Source organism: Heloderma suspectum, chromosome 5 (genome assembly GCF_057233095.1).
Source record: "Heloderma suspectum isolate Gila_16-S chromosome 5, 16-S_ref, whole genome shotgun sequence".
In the NCBI taxonomy this organism is placed as follows: Eukaryota; Metazoa; Chordata; class Lepidosauria; order Squamata; family Helodermatidae; genus Heloderma; species Heloderma suspectum.
Window position 1 is genome coordinate 205,729,061 of NC_139462.1, and position 24,311 is coordinate 205,753,371.

The window sequence follows — 24,311 nt, forward strand, 5'->3', positions numbered from 1 at the left end:
AACAGTTATTTCAAGTGTAGATGTTGTTTCAAGAAAAGGCAGGCAGTATTACTGTGCACCATAGTAATATAAATAGTGACACCTAGTAATCCCCCTGCACAGTCTCCCTTCTCAAAAGCATAACATCTGGCCTTGTGGTGCAGTTGCTGTTCATGTCATGCTGACATGTGGGAAACACCAACCAAGAGGTCTCCGATTCCGTGCTAATGCAACAGTGTTGTTTGGGCAGAAGTCCTGCTCTGGGTTCTGGCGGGTGGAAAAGACCGTCTGCTGTCAATTTCAGCCTTGTTCCTTGTTGCTCACCAGCCAGTTACTTTTGCCTCTGACAAATGGCAAAAGAAAAAGTGGCCCCACTTCAAAAGGGATGTCCATCAGCCACTATGAGCCATGATAACTAAATGGCATCAAATGATGGGCTGGATATACAGAGATGTATCCAGCGGAGGTTGGGGGCTCTGATTTCGGTGGAGCTGTGAATCCATTCTGGGTTTCAGTCAGAACCAGCCAGAACTGTAAGGGATCTATCCAAGGTGCTGAACCTATTTTGAGCTGGGGTTCAGAACCTTGGATAGCTCGTTTAGAGTTATGGCTGGTTCTGACTGAAACTCAGAATGGATTCACAGCTCCACTAAAATCAGAGCCACCAGCCTCCGCTGGATGTATCTACCATCTGATCCAGCCCCCAGTAAAAGACATATATCCACTCACTTGCTATTTGCTTACATTGGATGGATTATCCTCCCTATTCTCCATTTCAAAGAGAGAGAGAAATATTTAATGTATTTGTTCTGAATTTAGACCATCTTTTTGCTAATATATATGAGGGTGGGGGTTGTAAAGTGGCACAACAGCAAAGCAACGAGGCCTTCAAGAAACCGATTCTTTTAGGAGCACAGTTGCTAACAAAACTTATTGCATTGGACAATTGGTAACTTGCACTTCCTCTAATGTGAGTTATTTAACTGAATGTAAAAAGAAAAAGAAAAAGGATGTTTTATGCAGTATGTTGGGGAAAGTACAATGGACCCAAGAACAAGATTCTGTAACCACAAATCTGCAATTCTTGCCTCCCCCACCAAAAAAAGACTAGAGCAGCAGGTTGCAAGACATTTTAACTCACCTGCATATAGTCTCTCGATTTTACAATTGCTTCCAATTGAACAAAGGACACCGAAATGTTTGACAGAAAGGAAAACGTCTGGATCTACAGACCCAGAAGTCTTAGTCCATATGGCCTTAATCTGGAGGACCACTCATAAGCTTTATACCAGTCTCAACTCTGTTGTTGTTTTTTCTCCTTAGGAATTTTAATTTCCCAGCATTCCAAACTGCCACTCTTGGTATCCATTTAACACCACAGCTACCGATATGGGCAGAAGCTGAAACATTTAGCTCTAAATCTTATCTTCAAAAAGGCAAAAAGGAGGAACCTGGGAACTACAGACCAGTCAGTCTGACATCAATCCCTGGGAAAATTCTGGAGAAAATCCCTGGGAAAATTCTGGAGCAGATTATAAAGTGATTAGTATGTAAGCACCTTCAAAACAATGCAGTGATTACTCGAAGCCAACATGGGTTTGTCAAGAACAAATCCTGCCAGGTTAATCTGCTCTCATTTTTCGATCAGGTAACCTCCCTTGTGGACTGTGGGAATGCTGTAGACATAATATACCTCGACTTCAGCAAAGCTCTCGGCAAAGTGCCCCACAATATCCTGATGAGCAAACTTGCTCGAAGTGGGCTAGATGAAACAACGATCAGGCAGCTCCACAGTTGGCTACAGAATCAGACTCAGAGAGTGCTTATCAATGGGACCTTCTCAAACTGGGGAGAGGTAATGAGAGGAGTACCTCGGGCTCAGTCCAGGGCCCAGTGCTCTTCAACATTTTTATGAATGACTTGGAGGAGGAGGTGCAGGGAATGCTTATCAAATTTGTGGATGACACAAACTTGGGCAGGATAGCTAATACCTTGGAAGACAGAAACAAAATTCAAAGTGATCTTGATAGACTGGAGCGCTGGGCAGAAAACAACAGAATGACATTTAATAGGGATAAATGCAAAGTGCTGCACCTAGGAAAAAGAAACCAAAAGTACAGTTACAAGATGAGGGATACTTGGCTCAACAAAACTACAAGCGAGAAGGATCTTGGAATTGTGGTAGATCACAAGCTGAATATGAGCCAACAATGTGATGTGGCTGCAAAAAAGGCAAATTCTGTTTTGGGCTGCACTAATAGAAATATAGCTTCCAAATCCCGGGAAGTACTAGTTCCCCTATACTTGGCACTGCTTAGACCTCATCTGGAGTACTGTGTCCAGTTCTTGGTGCCACACTTTAAGAAGGATGCAGACAAACTGGAGAGGGTTCAGAGGAGGGCAACGAAGATGATCAGGGGACTGGAAGGGCCCTATGAGGAGAGACTGAAAGAACTGGGCATGTTTAGCCTTCAGAAGAGAAGACTGAGGGGAGATATGATAGTGCTCTTCAAGTACTTGAAAGGCCGTCACAGAGAGGAAGGACAGGATATCTTCTCGATCTTCTTCCCAGAGTGCAGGACATGGAATAATGCGCTCCAGTTACAGGAAGCCAGATTCTGGCTGAACATCAGGAAAAACGTCCTGACTGTTAGAGTAATAGGACAATGGAACCAATGCCCTAGGGAGGTGGTGGGCTCTCCCACACTGGAGGCATTCAAGACGAGGCTGGACAGCCATCTGTCAGGGATGAACTGACTTGGATTCCTGCATTGAGCAGGGGATTGGGCTCGATGGTCTTAAAGGTCCCTTCCAACCCTATTATTCTATGATCCTATGATTCTGTGAAATATATTCTGAAATTACTCCCTTGTTAGTCTATCTATCTTTCATATATATGAAGTGTTATATATTTTGTATCACCTGTAGGTCATTGTTTCAATAGTGCACTGTAATGTTATGTGAGTTTTGAACTATCTGTGCATCTGTGGTGTGGTGGAGCCAGGGCTCACAGGGAGACAGCACCAGCACTTGTTTTTTTTATTAGCAGGGACACTGACCTCATCTCTCTCCCTCTCCCCCCCCTCTCTCTCTCTCTCACACACACACACACACACCTTCCCTGTTCCTCCTGAGCTTAGCTGCAATCCTCATAGTATTGGGGGATGGGGATTTTCCCAACAATAAAATATTGTTCCTTGTTGTGATGCAAAGTATTTTGCAGTGGTTTGGTTTTGAACAGGTAATTAAGACCCATTAGCTTTGCAAAGGACCTGTTCCTGATGGGGATGAAAGCTGCTAGAACTGTTTTGTTGATATGGATCAACACAGCGGCCTGAATGTTTGGACTTTCCTTGGGGCTGTGGCTATGGGGATGTCATGATGAGTGTCTGCACTTCAAAATTTACCACTACACCACTGCTGCGCATATTTCTAATTCCATTTCTCATGGGCATCACATATTACGAGAAAATAAAGCACCCTCATGGGGAACAGGCAACTGCAGATTGAAATGTACTTCTGGTCCCTGCATGAACAATTAATTATCCCTTGCAGTCAGACAGGGCGCTGTCCAGACAGGAATTAAGCACTTTTTAAATCCTATTGATTTCAATTTGAGATATTAACGCATGCACCTAACTCTCCCATTGAAATCAATTGAACAGAAGTGTTTCCCTTTATGCTGAAATATCCTTGCTATTTCTACCTGTGTCGGAATGTTTTCAGAATGGAAATAAGTCAGTTGTCTCTAGGGATGTTGAGAGCGCCCGGCAGTGGAGTGGAGTCCGACAGACTCCCACCCGCTCAGCCCCCCATACACCACTCACCGAGCCGCAGGGCGCTCTCTGGCACGCTTGCCAAGTGTCATGCGGTCCAGGAGCACCCCACAGCTGCCGGCTCTTCACTGCAAGACACCATTTTTACAGATGATCAGGGCTCCATAATTTCTGTATATTTAGTGTTATGCAAAATGGTGACTGTACAGGGCCATCACCACAACATTAGAAGCATAAAAGGCCCCTTTACGCCTCTAAGGTTGTGGAGGTGGCCCTGTATGGCCGCCATTTTGCACAACATTAAATATATGGAAATTACGGAGCCCCAGTCTTCCGTAAAAATGCCGGCTCGCAGCAAGAAGCAGGCGGCCATGGGACACTCTTGGACAGCTCGCTGAGTCTTCCAGGGCTCGCGAGGCCAGGCAACCAGGGGCGGGCAGCAGCGGCAACTTGGTGAGCGCTAGCACTCAGCAGGCGCAGCTGAATCTGTCCATCCCTAGTGGTCTCTTTGTCAGTTGATCTTCCTTCTTCAACTGCAGCCACCAGCAACTAGTCATTCCAGATGGAGGTGAGAAGGGAAGCAGAGCCATTCTCCCAGCGCTGCTGAAAGATTATTTTTTTCCCCTCTTCCCTCTCCATCCTTTTTCCTTGTGCGTTGTGCCTTTTCAGATTGTAAGACTGTGAGCAGGAATCCTCTTGTTTAACTGATTGTATGTAAGCTGATCTAGGAGACATTTTGGTTGACGAAGAGGATAAAAATACATAAATGGATTTCATAGACTGAAAATCTGACAAACTTTTGAAAGTTTTAATCTGTAGTTTCGATAGGGATGTACGGAATGACTCACCTGTCCACAGAGCTGCCCACCGGGGCCGCCCCCAGCGACATCCAGCCGCTGCTGGGCTGCACAGGGATGCAAATGGTGGCTGCCATAGCCGCTGCCATTTGCGTCACTTTTTTTCGCTGTGATAGGCTATGTAAATATTTACGTAGCCTAAAAATATTTACGTAGCCTATCACGGCGAAAAAAAGGGAACGTAAATGGTGGCGGCTACAGTGGCCGCCATTTGCATTCCCTTTTTCCCCCATGATAGGCTATGTAAATATTTACGTAGCCTAACACGGCCTCCGCAGGGATGCAAATGGCCTATCACGGGAAAAATCGTGAAGCAAATGGCGGCCGCAGACGTGGCCGCCATTCGCAAAGCAGCGCGAACGGCACCAGGTAGGTGCTCCGTTTCACACGCCTTTCGCGGGGTGGGGGGGCTTCGTTCTGCCACGGATTTCAGGGGGCCGAATGCACTGGCATTTGGCCTCACTGAGATCTGTGGCAGAATCCTCCGCCATCCCTAAGTTTCGAGTTTTGAATTTTGCATTCTCTAGAAACTTTAATATCCAAGATCTTACATATGAATAACCAAGCAGCATATCTAAGAGTATGACTTGGAAGAATTTCCTTGGAATTCATTTCAGTGGTCACTTTTCAATGGACATTTTCCTTCCTCTGCGGAAGTACAAGGTCTTCTATGCATTTGTTCATTCATACATACATGTGTGTTATGCCTTAGGACACTAAATGATACCAATAATGATTGTTTTCATTTTTCAGCACATTTCTGTGTGTGAAGCTGTCAGTTGTAATGAAAGAAGTTGCCCATTATAAATATCAGCTTGTTTTGTATCTCTGATTTTCTTGGTTCACGACAAAAATAATATAATCTGTATCTAGCTGCCATCTACTGGCAAGTCAGAAATGTAAGCAGCGCTGGGGCATGGTGTGTGTGGGGGTGTAATTTAATGGAATCGGGCACACACACAGCTCATTTTCTAATTAAAAATGGTCCAGACAAGACACAGAAAAGGAAACACACTCAGCTTAGTTAGTGACTATATCGGGATGTTTCACACGTGAGGCTTAAAAGTGGCTTTTGCTTAAATCAGTTTGTAATATGAATGTGAAACCTACGTTGGTCAGAATGCATTCTTCAAGTACGAATGAGAGAGCCTCAGAGTTGATTGAAATAACATGTGTGAATTTAAGCAACGTTTGAATTTAAGCATTGTGTGTTGGCAAGGGCCAACACCTGCACGGCCAAACAGACAAGTTCCATGGCTTGAGTAGGTCCCATGAAAATTATTCAGGCATGCATTCAGCTCAGGCCTCCACATGCTGTAACTGTGCTATGTCAAAGCCAACGAAAACACTTCAGGTAGATATAGAATCACTGTATGCAGTTCTGGTCACCTCGCCTCAAAAAGGATGTTGTAAAGTTGGAAAAGGTGCGGAAATGGGCAACCCAAATAATTAAAGGGCTGAAGCAACTCCCAGATGAGGAAAGGTCACTTTGGGAGCTATTTAACTTAGAAAAAAAGGTAAAGGGAGACATGACAGAGGTGTGGAGGAAGTGAATAGGGAGATATTTTATTTATTTATTTATTTATTCATTCATTTCATTTCTATACCGCCCAATAGCCGAAGCTCTCTGGGCGGTTCACAAAAATTAAATCCAAGCATCACACAATAAAACAATTTAAAATATACAGAACATTAAAACCACAATATAACAATACAACCACAATAAAACCCAGCAGCAGTGCAGGAGTTTAAAATACAGATTTAAAACAGCAAAGATAAAAATTTAGAAAGCTAAAATGCTAAAATGCCTGGGGAAATAAAAAGGTCTTCACCTGGCGCCGAAAGGAATACAATGTAGGCGCCAGGCGAACCTCACTAGGGAGCTCATTCCAGAGCTGGGGTGCCACAGAAGAAAAAGCCCTCCTCCTAGTAGCCACCCGCCTCACTTCCTTTGGCAGGGGCTCATAGAGAAGGGCCGCTGATGATGATCTTAAGGTCCGGGCAGGCACATATGGGAGGAGGCGATCCGTCAGGTAACCTGGCCCCAAGCCGTTAAGGGCTTTTCTCACCCTCTCTCATAATACTAGAATCTGGGGGTCATCTCATGAAGCTGAATGATGGGAGAACACGAGCGGGTGCTGTTGCACTCATGTCCTGCTTGTGGGCTTCTCAGGGGTGTCTTGATAGGCCACTCTGTGAACAGAATACTGGACCAGAGAGGCCTTTAGTCTGATCCAGCTGAGCTCTTCTCATGTTCTTATGTAAACAGCTATAGATCCATTCCATCTTCCTACAGCAGAGGGGAAAGATGAGACTGTGGGGCTCACTCCATGGGGTTCTGCTGAGAGACCGGCTCCAGCTCGCTCCTCCTCTCCCTGAATTTGCTTCCATTCAAGCTGGTCATTATAAGAACTGTGTACCTTTACAAACTCGTGCCTGAGTTTGCTTGTTTGTTTTCTTCCTCCCTCTCCATTTTTTTTCTTTTTGTGTCATGTATTTTAGATTGCATGCCTGCAGGCAAGGACAGTCTTGTTTGTTTCAATGTGTGGTGGGAACCACATAGGTGTCTGCGGACACACTGGTGCCCAAGGCTGCTACGCTGGAAACCCCATCACTAGGAAATCATCCCCAGCCTTCACAGAAAAGAATGAAATCATGTGTAAGGGCCACTTCTACATTTTTATTAACTCACCTACACTACATCACTTCTCCCTGCTAACCACAGAAACATATTTTTGTTCTAATTTTAACTCAGTATTTTCTTTAACCATTCTTTCTGTGAACACTCGTTGTTTTATCTCTGCACAACCTCACATTCTCTCTTCTGTCCCTGAATCATCACACTTCACTTTGCATCCATATCTCTAGCCCCTGTTTTTTCGTGTTACCCCCAATCCACAGGTTTCTCTGCCCCTCTGTCTCCCTTCCCTGCTGCCCACCACTTGGGTTTCTTTTTTGGTCTATTTCTATCTCCCTGCCCCCCAATTCTGGAAATAGATCTTCCACCCCCCACTTAAAAATAAAAATAAAAATTAGGACAATCCAAGCAAGTCACAGAAAAACGGCTGTGAGAAACGCCCTCATAACAGGCCTCTATTTGTAAAGGCAACTCTAAAGTTATCACGAAAAAAGAGAAGAACCCAAACCACACTGACACGGCTGAGCGGATTTCAACAACATAAGATTAACCAAAACCTTTTATATAAAAGTAGTTGTTGGTGGTGATGAGGGGTTGTTATTGCTGTTGTTAAAAGCGAGAGGCCCATGGAGAGAGTGCTACTGCTTTATGTAGGGTGGTAAAGGTAAAGGTCCCCAACCAGTCGTGTCCGACTCTAGGGTGTGGTGCTCATCTCCATTTCTAAGCCAAAGAGCCAGCGCTGTCCGAAGACGCTTCCGTGGTCATGTGGCCGGCATGACTGCACACTGAGGTGCATGGAATGCTGTTACCTTTCCCGCTGAAGCGGTACCTATTTATCTACTTGCAATTTCTTGCTTTCGAACTGCTAGGTTGGCAGGAGCTGGGACTGAAGACGGGAGCTCACTCTGTCACGCGGCACTCGGGTCTCGAACTGCTGTCCTGCCGACCTTCCGGTCTGCAGTTCAGCATTGTAACCACTAAGCCACCGCAGCCCTTATGTAGGGTGAGCAGACACCAAAAACAAAAAACAAACAAAAACAGAACTCCTGCACCTTTAATGGCTGTGTAGAAAAGAAAGCTTTGGCAGGCCCAGCATGCCATGTAGAGAGGCAGGACTAGTGTCAAGGGTCGGCCTCATCAGGCACCTGCCATGGCCCTGCCTCTTCAGGGGGTCCTTTTCTATGAATCTGACCTGAATCTGTAGGCCGGATTAATAGAAATCTGAACTCATTTGAATCCCAGTCAACGCTGCATGGGGGGTGCCTTAGTCTGGGGGCCCTGATCTTGTCAGGTCCCAGTCAAACCAGATTCATAAGTTCCTAAAGTGAGACAAAGTCACAGATGTGTCAGATTAACAGTTTATTGATTACACAGGTGATAAATGGATGCAGAAAGATATGCAAAGAAAGCTCACAGTACCTTCAGCAGGTCAGAGCCTCTGTCACAGCTGATTGTGCGCTGGGGTCCTCACAGCACACGAGACGCCACCCCACGGACCAACAGAATTCTCCAGGCTGGTAATGCAGGTTTTCCCCCTTGGAACAAGACCAAAGAGCAAAACCAGCCTGCTGGATTTTATAGGTGTCTTGTTCAGGAGCCTGTCATGAGAAACACGCTCCCTTCTCAGGAGAAAGGGGGCTTCTTTTTTGCTTCTCACGGGAGAGAAGAACTTCATCCTTATCTCAAAAGGTGAGATCACTTCACATAGGCCAAAGAGCTGTGGCTGTACTTGCTTGGTACCAATTAAGGCGTATGAGAGGCTTACGATAGAGCTGCCCATTATACAACGGGCCTACCTTAGTTAGCTAAAATCTGCTCACTATGCTGAGCTATACAGGTCTCTGTACATTACAAAATAGCATATAGGACACTGTCAGTTCAAATCTGATTCCTTGCCAGTTCTTCCAGTGTCAAACCCACTACAGGGAGAACAAAGCTGGAGCTGCTGAGATTCCCTCTTCTGCCCTACTAAAGATACAGTAGAGCCCTCTTTGCTTTTGCATCTGACCACCCTAATTGTATATGGAACTTTGAATATATGACTGGCTTCCAGCCCAGACCTGAGACTAGAGGCTTGCATGGACATTTTCATAGGGCTGTAGTGGCAAGGTCAGTGCCAGCTCCAGCATTTTGAGGGGCCCTGAGCAAGACACTCTCAATGGCTCCCCTCCCTCAGTGAATCTACGTTCTCACCACCATTGTCACCAACTGCGGTTGCTCCTCGTCGCCCTCTTTCTCATCGCTTGATTACTTGACAGGCAGAGATCCAGTGGCAGTGATGTCTGCTACTGCTTCTCCTCTGGGGAAGAGAGAGAGGAAGGTGAACAAGCAAGTTGCAATGGTGAAGAGGAGAAGCAACTCAAGGGGGGCTGTTGTCTGTGGGGCCCCTGCAGGGGTTAGGGATGTTGGAGAAATCTACAACAGAACCATATGAGTTTGGATTATTATGAATCCAACCTGCAGATTCGCTCTGGACCAGCATTTCCCCCGTAGGGACGATTCCACAAACTTGCAGACCAATTTTCTAGCCTTTGGGAATTCTGCACACATTTTGTAGTAGAAAAGTATGCCCCAAAATATTTAAAATTGCCAAAATGTGCATTTCCCCCATAGGCTAAAGCATGAAAATGCACAGTTTGGGGAAACTGGCACATTTTGGAGGGGGGGAGAATTTGCACATTTTTGCACGTGCAAATTTATGCAAATTTGGAAACAAAAAAAATCCAATTCCATCAATGGGCAGATGAGGGAACAAATGGCACCTGACAATCTGCAAAACATAGACGGAACGGATTTTACCCAAACCATATATCCCTAGCTGGGCTGTGGGCCCTTGGCAGGTGCCCAACAATGCCTACTCTTGTTGACCCTGAGAAAAGCCTTCATGAGGCTGTTGTTGTTTTTCTTGCCCAGCAGCAGTACAAGAGCTGGAGCAGAGAGGAACCTGGCTCTTGAGTCATGAATTGTCCCGATTCAATGCTTGGTGAAGTCACACAGCTGACAACCAGCCTGCTGGACCATTCCTTCCTGTGACTGCCTGTCTTCCTGGTGCAAATGCAGCTTCTCAACATTCACTCATCCCTTTGAGATAAAATGATTGAGTAGAAAGTTAGCACACGGTCGCTAGATGGCACACTAGACTCATGCATGCGCTACTGCAAACAAACTGTGATCAGCCTAGAAAGCTGATGATGAACTGGTCACTGGGCAATTTCAAACAGCCACAGCCATGCATGATCCCTTTGGCAGGAGTTTGCTGATTTCATTTTCAGAACTTCAGGGCAAGAATAGAACCAACTGCAAGAGATCCATGATCAGACCTCCTGAATTTTTTTCAAAGGTTAAAGCATAGTGGAGAGAAATAGGATGGGAGCCATGATGCTAGGGGTTTAACCCTACCCCTCCCAAAGTAGTATTTCCAATCCAAATTCCTTCCCTGGAAAAGCTTATGTGCCTCACTGGGGGCGGGTGTATGAGGGGTGTATATATAGGGTTAGATCCAGATTAAGTTGGATCAGCTACACTGGTGGAAGTGGACTTCCCTGCCCCCTACTTCCCATGGCAGCCCTTCCAGTCCCCTGATCATGCTACGCAGAGTCACGAGACCCTGCTGCATGGGATGAGCTCCAGTGTGTAGGAGGAGGGGAGATCCCCCAAATTTGGGTAGAGGCAGTGGGTTTCATACCTTGGAGAGCTCTTTTAGTGTTCTGACTGCTTCCGACTGAAACCTGGAGCAGATTCACCACCCCACTGACATCGGAGCCCCGAGCCCCCACTGGGCAGAAGGATCTTCTGCAAGAGGAACTCTTCCTCTCATGGAAGGCAGATCCTGGATTTAACCCATAGGTACCACTCAAACTTCATAGAATCATAGAATAGTAGGGTTGGAAGGGGCCTACAAGGCCATGAGTTCTCTTTGGATTAGTAAAATAATCCGATGATTCTAGGAAGGCCACGTCACAAGCGTGATGTGAAGGCAATTGATCCTGATGTCAAGAATATGAGTTACAGTTTTGGAATATGATATTTTCAGAACTGGCGAACTTATACATCCAACAATATGCATACGTCACAGACACGTTGGCTCTGTTAACAATATGGGAAGAGTGACATGCAAAAGCAGCATCCAAGGAACGAATTGCGCTCATGCTGATGGCAGCGCGCAGGGTAATAGCTCAGTGTTCGAAAACTGCAGAACATCTAACACCAACGTCTTGGTACATGGAGCTGTGGCCAATAGAAGAAGTGATGTATTAACTGAAATTAACTCAAGCCAATGTTGAATTATCTACACAATATGTGATTTTATTTCATATGCAAATCAGGGACATATGCAGCAACATCAATCAAAGCCTTTCCTCAGATGATAGAAAAGAGATTAAATATAGTTTACTATTAAGGAGAATCATAAAGAAAATCTCCAAGCAGGCAATGGATTCCCCACATAGTTTTGCCTGTAATCCAGCAGCTACCTTTGAAGATGGTTGCAGCTACATTTAACTGATATTTCGCAGAGAGAATCTGCTTGCATGCACTTTTTTCTGGGCTTCAGTGAGCTAGCCATGTGTAAGCCTCAGCTCAGAGAAACATGAGAATTGGCCAGTGTAGGGGTGAGACATGAGGCTCTGTTTGCATCCTTCAAACTCCAGATTTGGAATTTAAATTTCCACTGTAGTTCAGAAAGAGGAGCAGTCTCTTCAGAATAAGGAAGCCAGATTCCGGCTGAACATCAGGAAAAACCTCCTGATTGTTCAGAGCAATACAACAATGGAACCAATTACCTAGGGAGGTGGTAGGCTCTCCCACGCTGGAGGCATTCAAGATGGGGCTGGACAGCCATCTGCAGGGGTGCTCTGACTTGGATTCCTGCACTGAGCAGGGGGTTGGACTCGATGGCCTTGTAGGCTCCTTCCAACCCTACTATGCTGTGATTCTATGATCCATATCAGCCATACTGTGAGCAGCAAGAGTTTTCAAGTATTTAACAGCAGGGAACCAGCAAGATGGGTGTAATTTTTCACATTAGGCAGCTACAAATAATCAGACCACAGCAGGGATCCAGATTTAAACTCAGGCCTTAATCTGTAAACTACTTAGCATTACCATGAAGAATCCAGTCTTGCTTATTTACCTGTGCTTCTTGTCCAGTTGTGATTGCTCATGGACCCTAGCAATACCTGCTTCTAATAAGCAGTTTTCACTCTTGGGCAGAGGTGGGGGAGTGGGTAGAGAAGCTCACTGGTGGGAGGAATACCTATTATCACATTATTCAGAGTAAATTCATCACAGAGGAAGTAATTTGCTTGACTTTCAGGGTGTTAGTTGATTCCCAAGGCGGGCCAGTGTTTTTGTCACATGTCATAAACACAATGAAACTGGTTTTTCCACATAGTTGCACTCTCAGTTCTGACTCACTGCTGTCAGTCGAACTGCGCAGAAAGCTTACCTCCAATGGATAATCTTTCTCAGTGTTGCCGTCGTCAAGGACGTCAAACAAATTGACTTTCTTCAGAAAATGAGTTATGTCAGAGGAACTACAGATAGAAAAGGTTCATCCCCATTTGTTTTGAATGAGTGTAAGGCCAGTTTGCAAAAGGGAATCATTGTTTCTGTGCCACAAGGTGGTATTTTTTCAGGCCTTCTACACATCATAGCCTGCTCATTAACAACAGCCCACAGAAATGCTTCTGTGGCCCCACTGTGGGTTGTGAAAAGGTTGCCGATGTTGGGTGCTTCCAGATGAATGCTTGAAATCAAAAAGCATCATGGTATAGCTATTCCATCTTTCCCTCCATAATCGCCAGCCAATGCCTAGAGTGGGGCATCACTAAGTCAAACCCAGTGGGTTGGAACCAACCTACTTAGTCATGCTTTGGTCACACTGAAATCAATGGCGCTTCAGTTAGTCATGACTGTGGGACTGAACCATGTCTAACGTAGGCTGCTTGCAGATGGAGGACTCCTAGTGCTACACTATAAAAGGCATTCTGCACCTATTCTAGCCTTCCCCAACTTGGTGCCCTCCAGATGTGTTAGACTACAACTCCCAGCATCCCTCAGCCTGCAGGGGGATTTGTAGTCCAACACATCTGGAGGGCACCAGGTTGGGGAAGGCTGACCAATTCTGTCTTTTCCTCCTGAATGTGTGTGTGTGTTTTCTTTCTGGTAAGGAAAACAGTGAGAGAGTAGGTGGGAAAATATGGGAGAGTTACCAATGGAGGGAGATGTTGTTTGGACCCCAAACTCTAAAATTCCCTGAATGAGATAGGGCAATCGCACAATCAAAGCCTTGTCTAGAAGCTCCGGTAGTTTCTCTCCTCTCTAAGTTAACCAGGTCTGGGCCTGGCCATGGACTTGAATGGGATACCAAGTGGGAACTGAAAGCAGACATTTCTGAGCCCCCCGAGGAAAGGGCAAGATTCAGTGTTAGCATATTTAATATGAGAGATTGCAAAAAAAAACAAAAACATCCACTTACAGATATGTACATGTATTAGCATCTTCAGTGCCATAGCCACGGGAACATGCTTCCATCTTTTTAAAAGAAGCGATCCTTTGTGATTCTTCGATACAAAATGGGAAAATATTGTTGTGACCCACCCAGGCAGCTTCAGGTATTGGGTGCTAGGGCTGTGCACTGCTTCAGCCCAAAGCCCAAGCTCCGAGTCAAAGTGGGGTGCTTCAAGCCACCTCTGAGGTAAGGCCAATGAGGCACAAAGCAGGTTGGGTCACTCCGAAGCACTTCAGCGCGCTTTGTCATGATCGGGAAGCCCAGCTATGACGCTGCCCAACTGCCAGCTCCTTACCTGGGTCCTTGGACACTCGCTGGCCGCCACCTTGTTGTTCCAGAGGGGAGGAGCCATTTTAAAAATGGTTCCCCCCCCCGAACAACAAGACAGTTGCTGGCACGTGTCCGGAGGTCCCAGGAGCTAGCGGTGGTGGTGGCTTCCCTGGCAGCAGCTGCTCCCCCTCTGGAAAAAGACAGCAGCAGCATAAGGGCCCAGGTATGGCATTGGGCCTGTGCAGTGCATCGGGGAGGGAAGCAGGATTCAGATGTCCAAATCCTGCTTTGGCTCCATAGGCCAAAGTGGGTTGGGGGGGGGGGAAATCAGCCCAAAGCAATCGGGCCTGTCTTAGTAGTCCTGAAGTGGCATCTGAGGCAGACTGGGGGGTCCATCCCCAGCCCTATTGGGTGCTATAGAAATGTGATAAATAAAAACATTGTCCACTGAAGGCCCCAGTTCCAATTGCTTAGAGCTCCTAATCTCCATCCACTTTACTGTTGCAGGGGTGGGGAACCTCTTCCAGCCCAAGGGCTACATTCCATTTCAGAGAAGCTCTCAGGGGCTGCATTCTAGTAGTGGGCAGGGCCATAATAATACCAAAAAGACCAGCAAATTTGAGCTGAGAGAACTCACTGCTGGTTCCTAAGCCTCAGCTGAGGCATTTCAACTATTTAGAATGAGGGGAAGAAACTGCACAAAAGCTGGGAAACCTCCAAATGATCAGCAGTCAGGGGAAAGGGGATGCGGCCAGGAAAAGGGGATGTGGCCATCTGGGGAAACACAAGGGGGGCAGTATGGGAACCCAGGACGTGTGGATTTGGCCTGTGGGCCTGAGGTTCCCCACCCCTCCTCCATTGCCTTTCCACACTTGCTGACACCTCTTGCCTCCACCCCCACCAAACACCCCCTACCCACCCACCATGAGAATAAATTTTGTAGTTTAGGACGCAATCCTACAAATGTTTAGACAGAAAAAAAGCTCTACAACTCCCAGCACACTCCCAGGAGCTGTAGGACTTTTTCTGTCTAAACATGCATAGGATTGCACCCTTAGAGTGCAATCCTATGGCCACTAGTCAGCGGCTAGAGGGCCATAGGGTTGGTTGGATTCCAGGAACCGACCTCGGAGCCCGCACTCTGAGGTCGATTCCTGGAGAACCGCCTCCCCACCCCATCGCCTCATAGGTGGTGTGGATCGTCCCCAGGCTGTGTGCTCGTAAGAGCAGTGTGGAGCGGGGCAAAATGGGGCATTTCTGGGGCTGGGGAGGGGCAGGGAGTATGGAAGTGCCGGTATGACACTTCCTATGCATCGTCTGGCCTCCCCACCCCGCGCTCCAACGTCCCTTGGCTAGACAACCGAAATCGGCCGTCTAGCCATGAATGCAGGGCAGCTGGAGCGCAGAGGAGAGGATCCTCTGCAGTGGATAGGCCGCCTCTCCACATAGGATTGCTTTCTCTGTGTATTCAAAAGAGCACACAGAAGAACGTAGGGAGAGCTGTTTTGGATCAGACTGAGTCTCCATCTAGTCCAGCATTCCATTTTCCACACTGACCAATCCGATGATTCTAGGAAGGACACGTCACAAGCGTGACGTGAAGGCAATTGATCCTGATGTCAAGAATATGAGTTACAGTTTTGGAACATGATATTTTCAGAACTGGCGAACATTATACATCCAACAATATGCATACATCACAGACACATTGGCTCTGTTAATAATATGGGAAGAGCGACATGCAAAAGCGGCATCCAAGGAATGAATTGCGCTCATGCTGATGGCAGCTCGCAGGGTAATAGCTCAGTGTTCGAAAACTGCAGAACATGATCTAACACGGACATCTTGGTACATGGAGCTGTGGCCAATAGAAGAAGTGATGTATCAGCTGAAATTAACTCAAGCCAACGTTGAATTATCTACACAATATGTGATTTTATTTCATATGCAAATCAGGGACATATGCAGCAACATCAATCAAAGCCTTTCCTCAGATGATAGAAAAGAGATTAAATATAGATTACTATTAAGGAGAGTCATATCTCCAAGCAGGCAATGGATTCCACCCATACTTTTGCCTGTGAGGGGGGAAAAACATGTTAAATGCACTACCCTCTCTCAACAACTAGACTGAAACGTGATGAAAGGGTGATGAATTTCTTCCCCACCCCAGCTTGTGTCTTTCAGCTCTCACTAACAGTAGCCAACGCTGATGGTTCCCATAGCCACACCCCCAAAGAGAGTCCAAAAATGCAGGTAGCTGCGTTCATCCATATCAACAAATCAGTCCTAGCAGTTTTCATCTCCGCCAGGATCAGGCCTTGTGCAAAGCTAATGGGTCTTAATTGCCCATTCAAAACCAAGCCAGTTCCAAAACGCTTTGCATTACAACAGGTCTTGCTGGGAAAATCCATTTCACACACACCCCTCCCCAGCTACTGAGAGGATTGCTGCTAAGCTCAGGGGGAACAGGGAAGTCTGGAGGGTGTGGCAGAGGATGTCATCACCCCTGCTAATCAGAAAATCCTGGCGCTTCAACTTTGCAAGCCGTGACTCTGTTCCACCACTGATGGTAGCATGTCGCCGTGACCTTTCGACAAAACATAAATAGCTCAAGGGGAAGTGCTGTGTATCAGGGAGTATTCTCACATTCGTTTGGCCACACATGGGCCCAGCCCATGTGAAAGTGCCAATGCACTTAATTATGCAAGTTGCACCCAACAGACTCAGACGATTCTATCATCTAGAATGCAGGTTAAGTCTAAAAGCAAGCCTGATTGGGAACTGGCCAAGGAGTGGGTTGTTTTCCTTGATGCCAGGGGTGGGGAATGTGAGGCCCTGCAGACGTTGTTGGACAACAGTGCCCATCAGCCCTAGCCAGCAAAGCCAATGGTGGGAGTGGCAGTCCCACAATATCTGGAGGGCCACATGGGTCACGTTCCCTTGGCCTCCACCTTCCTCATGCACATAAACAAGAAGAGCGGCTGCAGTCTCAGGTCCTTAATTCACTATCAACAAGTTCATTACAGATGCAAATCCCCAAAGACTGTCAGGCTACAAAGAAATAACAGCAAGCGGTCCAAATGGGAGCTACAATGTTGCCAGTAGTTTGAACAGGGACTTGCTGGCTAGAATAACTTAGGGAGGGAAACCCCTCCCGTCCAGTGATGCTCCCCTGCGTTGACCCTCACGCATCGCCAACCAGGTTGACCGTCTGAGCTCCACCTCTAACTTCTCCCACTTTTTCTTTACTCCGCAGTCTAGCATCCCTCAGGTCTCCTCCTCCTCCTCCTGGATTCTCACGGGGGTCCAGGGGGATTCAGGCCCAACCATCTGGGTGTTAGCATCCTGAGAAGCACGCCTATCTGAACTGGCTGGGGAAGATGCCTCCTCCGGTTCTGGCTGTTCCCCTTCTGAATCTGAACTGCTAACTATCTCCCTGCACTCAGAATCAATCCTGACATCACGTCCCCTCCCCTGCCCCCACTTGATACAGAGAGCAAAAATCAAAATGCTTTTTTGCAGATTCTCAGTTTCTCTGCATGCTTGATCCTGTACATGAGGAACTTCAATATGTTGTATTTCAAGAAAATTGTAAACAGAGGCACTGAGCCACATCCGTAGCTCTAAAGTCTCTGGTGGGGCACCATCATCTTACCCTCCTGTAGGACCCGCAACAGATCATACACACATAGCATTCACGGTAGAGAAATCCATCCTGGTAGATATGTTTGGTATTCCCAAGAGTCATATACCCTCCATTGCTCCGCCTTTGAGTACTCAGTGGTGCACAATTCACAAAACGTAACATGTATTACCACCATAAGATGCAAACAAAAGACCAAATGCAAACAAAAGACCAATGCAAGCAAGATTTTTAAAGATAGTAACTATAACCTTACAAGTCTTCAGGGGTCTGATGGAGTAGAAAATTTGAGTTGTTCTTCTAAAAGCATATAAATGATAAATAATCTACTATATTTAAAATAATAATGAGAATGGTAGTAGTAATACTACTACTACTACTACTACTACTAATAATAATAGAGCCAGGAGGGCAGCTCTAAGAGTCCCATGCCATGAGAAGTGGGAACAGTGGTTAACAGAGACAAGTCCCTCTCTATGGTGCCCCCGTAGTTTTGGAACTCTCTCCCCAGAGAGGTTCGGCTGGTGCCAGGTTTGTCGCCCTTTCAGCACCACCTGAAAACCTTTTTGGCTTCCCAGACATCTGAGATCTGTGATTCGATCTGGTTATGTTGCGGTGGTATTGTGCAGCAACATGTCTATTAGTTTTGGATTTAACATTATAGTTAAAAAAATTGTATTGTGATCCACTAGAAGAATCTATGCAATGAAGACCAGGATATTAAATACCTACCTAATTAAGTAACTAAATAAAATTAAGTAGGGTGTTCCATATGGCATTCTTTATGGTGACCCTAGATTTATGGAATACCCACTGCTATCAGCTCAGAAGGATGTTATAAGGGAGAATCATAGAATAGTAGGGTTAGAAGGGGCCTATAAGACTATCAAGTCCAACCCCCTGCTCGATGCAGGAATCCAAGTCAAGGCATCCCTGACAGATGGCTGTCCAGCCTCGTCTTGAATGCCTCCACTGTGGGAGAGCCCACCACCTCCCTAGGGAATTGGTTCCATTCTCGTATTACTCTAACAGTCAGGAAGTTTTTCCTGATGTTCAGCTGGAATCTGGCTCCCTGTCACTTGAGCCCATTGTTCCATGTCCTGCACTCTGAGATGATCAAGAAGAGAAGGAATGACCTAGGGCAGGGATGGGGAACTTCAGACCCAGGAGCCAAATTCAGCCCTCTAGGGTTCCCCAGATGGCCATGCCCCCTTCCCCTGGCCCCATCCCTTTCCCCCATCTGTGGCTTCCCTGCTTTTGCACCATATTTTCTCCCCATTCTAAAAGGCTGAAATGCCTCTTGAGAGCTTAGGTACTGGCAGCAAAAGCCTTAAGCTAAAATATGCTTGCACTTTTTTGTACTTTTGGCTCCACCCCTTGTGCCTTTGGCCCCATCCACCACTGGAATGCGGCTCCTGGGAGCATCTCCAAACTTGAATTTGGCCCTCCAGCTGAAAGAGCTTCCCAGCCCCTGCCTTAAGGTATGAAGGGGACTAGGCCATATATCTGGCTTTTAAATGGCCAAACCAGCACAGTGAATTTTGCCCAGGAGCTCCCAAGCCACTGAGTCAGTGCAGCCCAGTGAGAGCAGGAGTGGTTTACTCTCTGCCCTGCAACTACCAAGCAGGCAGATGAACCGAGTTCAAGGGCAGCTCCCCCAAAGGCATGGACGGCAGTAGTCAATTCCCTATCCTCCCAAGGGGATGAACGCTGGGCCCTCCAGCAGCAAGGCCAGATCATGGAGCATCCTCAAGATGTAGACCTGCTCCTTCAAGGACAATGTGACTCCATCCGAAACAGGCACACTACCTTTTCCTAGATCACATATACCCTCCGCTATTGTCCTCTCCCTCTCAACTGGTTTCACCTTCTGTTTGTTAACCTACAGTCAGCCCCTAAACAGCCTGCAGGCCACAACTCAAGAACACCATTTCTGATCCTGGGCTTCAGAATATCGAATGGTCAGATGGTTGTGAAGAGTTGCTGTTATTATGATGTTGCCATCAGGTGGTATGTTGAATTATTGGGATACTGTATTGTCGCGAGTTTGAACGGCTTGATCACTGTGAATGAGTGGTTGGTCTGTGTCCTCCAGAGGCATCCATCTCTGAAGACTGTTTTGGATGCATAACGTCCAAAGATTCTGGATGCCTGGATTAGCCTTTAGACTGAAGTTTGCACCTGTCTCCTGCATTCCCAGCTTGTATACAAAAGCTGTGTTTCGATGAAGCAGCGGTAGTTGGATTTAATTTGGTATTAAGGAGCTGAAACACTCCCTGCTTGATAACCCCAGACCAACCTGCTTGTTCCTGGCCCTGAAAAATTGAGTCACAAATGTCACTCTTTAGACAATTTCTGAGCTCCAACTCTGAGAAGAAGCTTCTGTTTTATCTTGTCCATAAGGCAGTGGAAAAGCTGGTTAGACCAGCTGGCTTTAGTTGTGCATTTGATGCGGCTGTACTGTGTCATGGACAGGAACATTACTCCATTCATTCTTGCATGTGCAGTGACCTGGATATGACGGAGATATTTTTTTTAACTGTCTGGAGAGGAAGCAAATGATGAGTCAGGTTTCAGGGATGAAGCTCAAGCAGGATGCTATCAAAGTTAATTTTAGTACAGTGAGGATACCATCATGTTTTGCAGCGCTGATTTCAGAGAAAAGCTCCACTGGACAAACAAAAAATGGATTTTTGACATAAAAATGCTTAGTAAATACAAGGGCTTAGTATGCTGATTGAGCCAGGACTGACCTGATGATGGCACAAGCAACTAGGGACAGACAAATTTGTCAATTTCAGCTTCTCAATTTTCCAGTCTTTAGTTCAGTTTGTCCTGAAATCTGCGAGGGGGTTTCACCACTTTGCATGGAAATTCCTGCACATTTTTCTGTGCATTTCTGTTCATACATGGGGTTTTGTACGCAATGTTGTGTGATGTGCACATTTTTACAAGCAATTTCCCTAATATAATGCATTTCTGAATGTTATTTTCACCAGCATACACATATTTATGTGCCCTTTTCCTAACATACACAGTTTTGTATGTGTTTTTTGATTGGAAAACTGCAAAGTCCGAAGAAGTGCGAATTCCGAAGAATGACTGCATTTCAGTACACATATTGGTTTGAAAGTGCAAAATTAGGGTAATCCACTTTAAAATGTGAGCCAGACTCACGCAAGCAGTCACTTAGAGCAGCAACATTGGTAGGGCTGCCGATAAACCAGAGTGTAAGTGTTATAGCTTTGCACCCTCAGCAAGGATCTTATGGCCCCAGCATCCTCAGCGGTGCCCATTTCAGAGCAGACCTACCACTTGCAGCAGCAACATGCCTTGGGCTCACCCTGTATTGGACCACTCCTTGCCTTTGAAGTCAACTGTGATGAGGTTTGTATGAAAAGTCTCATAATACAACACCAGTAGGTATCCGTGCTACATATCCCTCACCATATCCGGATGATAAAACATTCTATCGTACACTATTCTAGCTCTGTAATGAATATGTCTTTATTATTTATGTCCTGCCTTTAAATACAAATGGTGGCAAACAAGGACAGAATAAGGCAACGATAATCGCTAAAGTAATGTAAAATGCAGCAATCAAAAATCAAACACAGGAGACGACAGATGTAACTTAAAAGCAGTATCCAGGGAAGGCTTACTAAAATTAAAGTCTTTTCTGCCTTCTGAAAAGGCAAGCAATGATGGGAATAGGTGGACTTCTTTTTGGACTCTGTTTCAAGTTCTAGGCACTACCACCAAAAAGACCCTGCATATTTCTTTGCAAAATTTCATTTTGTCATATTCTCTTGAAGCGTTTAAGTATATGCTTAAATGGAATGTCTGCATTCAGATATAATGCTCAGTTATGGCATAGCATTATGTGAATGAGTCTCAGGCCTGTGACCTCCCCCGTCCCCTCTCGTCCTCTGTCATAGCTGCGAGAAGGGGATCAGAAGCTTTTGCTTCCACTTTCAGTTTACTGCCATTTGTTATTATGTGTGAACCCAGACAAACTGTGGTCAATCTTAACTATGATTTAGGGAAACAAGCCAACTTCAAACTGTGGTTTGTGATCATGGCATGTGTCCTTAAACCAGGGATGGGCAACTTGTGGCCCTCCAGATGTTTTGACCTACAGCTGCCATCAGCCCTAGCCAGCATAGTCAATGGTGAGGAATCATGGGAGTTGTAGACCAAGACATCTGGAGGGCCAGAAGTTGTCCACCGCTGGTTTGAACCATAGTTAAAACTATTTGACAGTTCTGGGATCATACACACAAAATGGTCAGTTGAAAACAGAAGTGAAAGCTTCTGATCTCGCTGTTGTGCTAGAAGAGGAACTGAGAGGGTGGAGTGCAGGAGCCCAAGGGTGGTGTACATAACACCGAACGATGGTTTAGTCTTAGTTTCTGAACTGAGCCATCCTGTTATGTGGTCCTAATACTCAGGAGCGCACTTTGGGACAGTATTCAGATTGCTTTATTTAAAAAAGAGATCATCTGTTCAAAGGATAGGAGAGCAATAACTTGTGGGTTTAAATTACAGCAGGGATGGGGAAGATACATTAGTACATTAAACCTGGGAGCGGGGGAACTGTGCATACAGGATGTGCGCTACCCCATCCCAGCAAGTTCAGTGGCTGAATGGAAAGCATTTGCCCAGAATGCTGTAGTCTAGGGGTGGACAATGTACAAGGCATCAACCTAATTTCGAAAGCCCTCCGCAAGTGATCAGTTCAGACCTCTGGCAAGAGCTATCTCTCTGTCTTCCCCCCCCCCACTCCCCTTCTGGCAGCCTGCTGGGCAGAGAGGGAGATAGAAGGGCATAAGAAAGAGAGAGGAGGAGAAAAAAAGGAGGTGAGAAAGAAGAGGTGCCCCACCAGCCACTGGCTTTGGCCCCACCCAATGCTGGCATGCAGCCCCCAACAGATTACCCCTTGTGGCTCTTGGCAGAAGAAAAAGGTTCACCAGGTGCACAATGTCTTTCTTTAGTTGCACTAGATGGCCTGTGGATGCATTTCCAGCTCAAGAGTTTCTTCTTCCCCTCTCCTGATGGACACTCCATTCATCCAGATTCTCAGTCCAACGAGCCCAGAGAGCAGCATTCCAATGGCCCGTTCTCAAGACAATCAGTCTGGAGCATTGCAGTTGTGGTCACAGGCATCTGTGCACTTTTCTTTGCCCACTGAAAGCAACCCACGATGGTTCCACTGCTCGCCCAGTTCCTATCTTAAAGCTTCCACAAAAATCCTCCCAAAATGCATCAAGTTGTCATGGGGAAGAGCTCAACAGAACAAGCTGGACGAACCTTGGAGCAGCCACATGACTGCATCAGCACATGTCCAACGCCACTCAGATTCATTGAGCATGCATTCATCGACATTCCCACACCTCCACCGCATATGCAATTAGTCTTGTTGTTCTGACCATGAAGGCCATTTGCACAGCTGTCCCTGGCTGACCAAGAAACAACCTAGCTCAGTTTCACTCCAGACTCCAAGACAACATCTTGGGGAAATGCACCAGGAAGAGCGAGTTTAGACCCAGATAATTCAGGATTTGGTTGGATGATGGATTGCTGTCGCTCCCTGCGAGGCATAAAAAGGGAATTCGCAATCCCGTCAGAGCCAGGCTATCGCAATGGCTGAAAGGAGACTCCCATCTAGTTATAGCAGAGATGAAAGGGAAGTTTTCACAAAAAGTTATAATATAAAATAAGGAGTTAGCAGCTGCTGACAACCAGGCAAAATCCAGCCTTCTAAAGTGCCCACAGTCTCCAAACCCCGCTCTGTCACTTCAGGACAGACCAGAACTGATGCCAGAGATACGCAAATGCATATCCAATGAGCTTTTGTTGTTGTTGCTAAAACCAGCCACTGTGTGTGTGTGTGAGGGGGAGATTAGGGGTGCTTCCAGATGGGACTGTTATTGGACAATTGCAACTGAATTTTGCAATTGCATGGAATTTTACTGGGAAAAGGGGTGGTTGTCCAGAAAACGTCATCTTCCATTGTTAGCCCTCCCGTGCTTTGCTACTGCCTCTTCTGTGTTTTTTCTTGCCAGAAGTAAGGCGGAATCTCTGCACAATGCCTTTTGATCACTAGCTTAGGGATGTACAGATTTTGTTCCATTCGTTCCATCTGTGTCTTGCAGCTTGCCAGGCATCTTTCATTCCATTGTCCGCTCATTGTTGGAATCGTATTTGGGGGCTAGGGGAGGGAGATGTACGAGCATTTCATTCTGTTTGCACAAGTGCGCATTCATGCAAGTACAAATTTGCAGACCAGCCCCAAAGTTAAAAAAAATAGTCCGCGAGTCTGCAAAATCCTTGTGACTTGGGAAAAGCCAATCCGCTGTGGAATCCTCAGGTTGGATTCATAGAAATCCAAACTCATTTGAATCCATTGCAGAATCCACTCATTTGAATCCACTGCAGATTACTTCACCATCCCTGTTAGCGTAAGGAGCTTTCAGACCAGTAGTGTAGCAGCAAATTGAGAAGTGCAGGGTCCTTTCCCTTTTTCCCTAGGGAGGTGGTGGGCTCTCCCACACTGGAGGTGTTCAAGATGAGGCTGGACTAGGGATTTACGAAAGTCACTTACCTGTTCGCCGATTATGTTGATGGTGGGGGG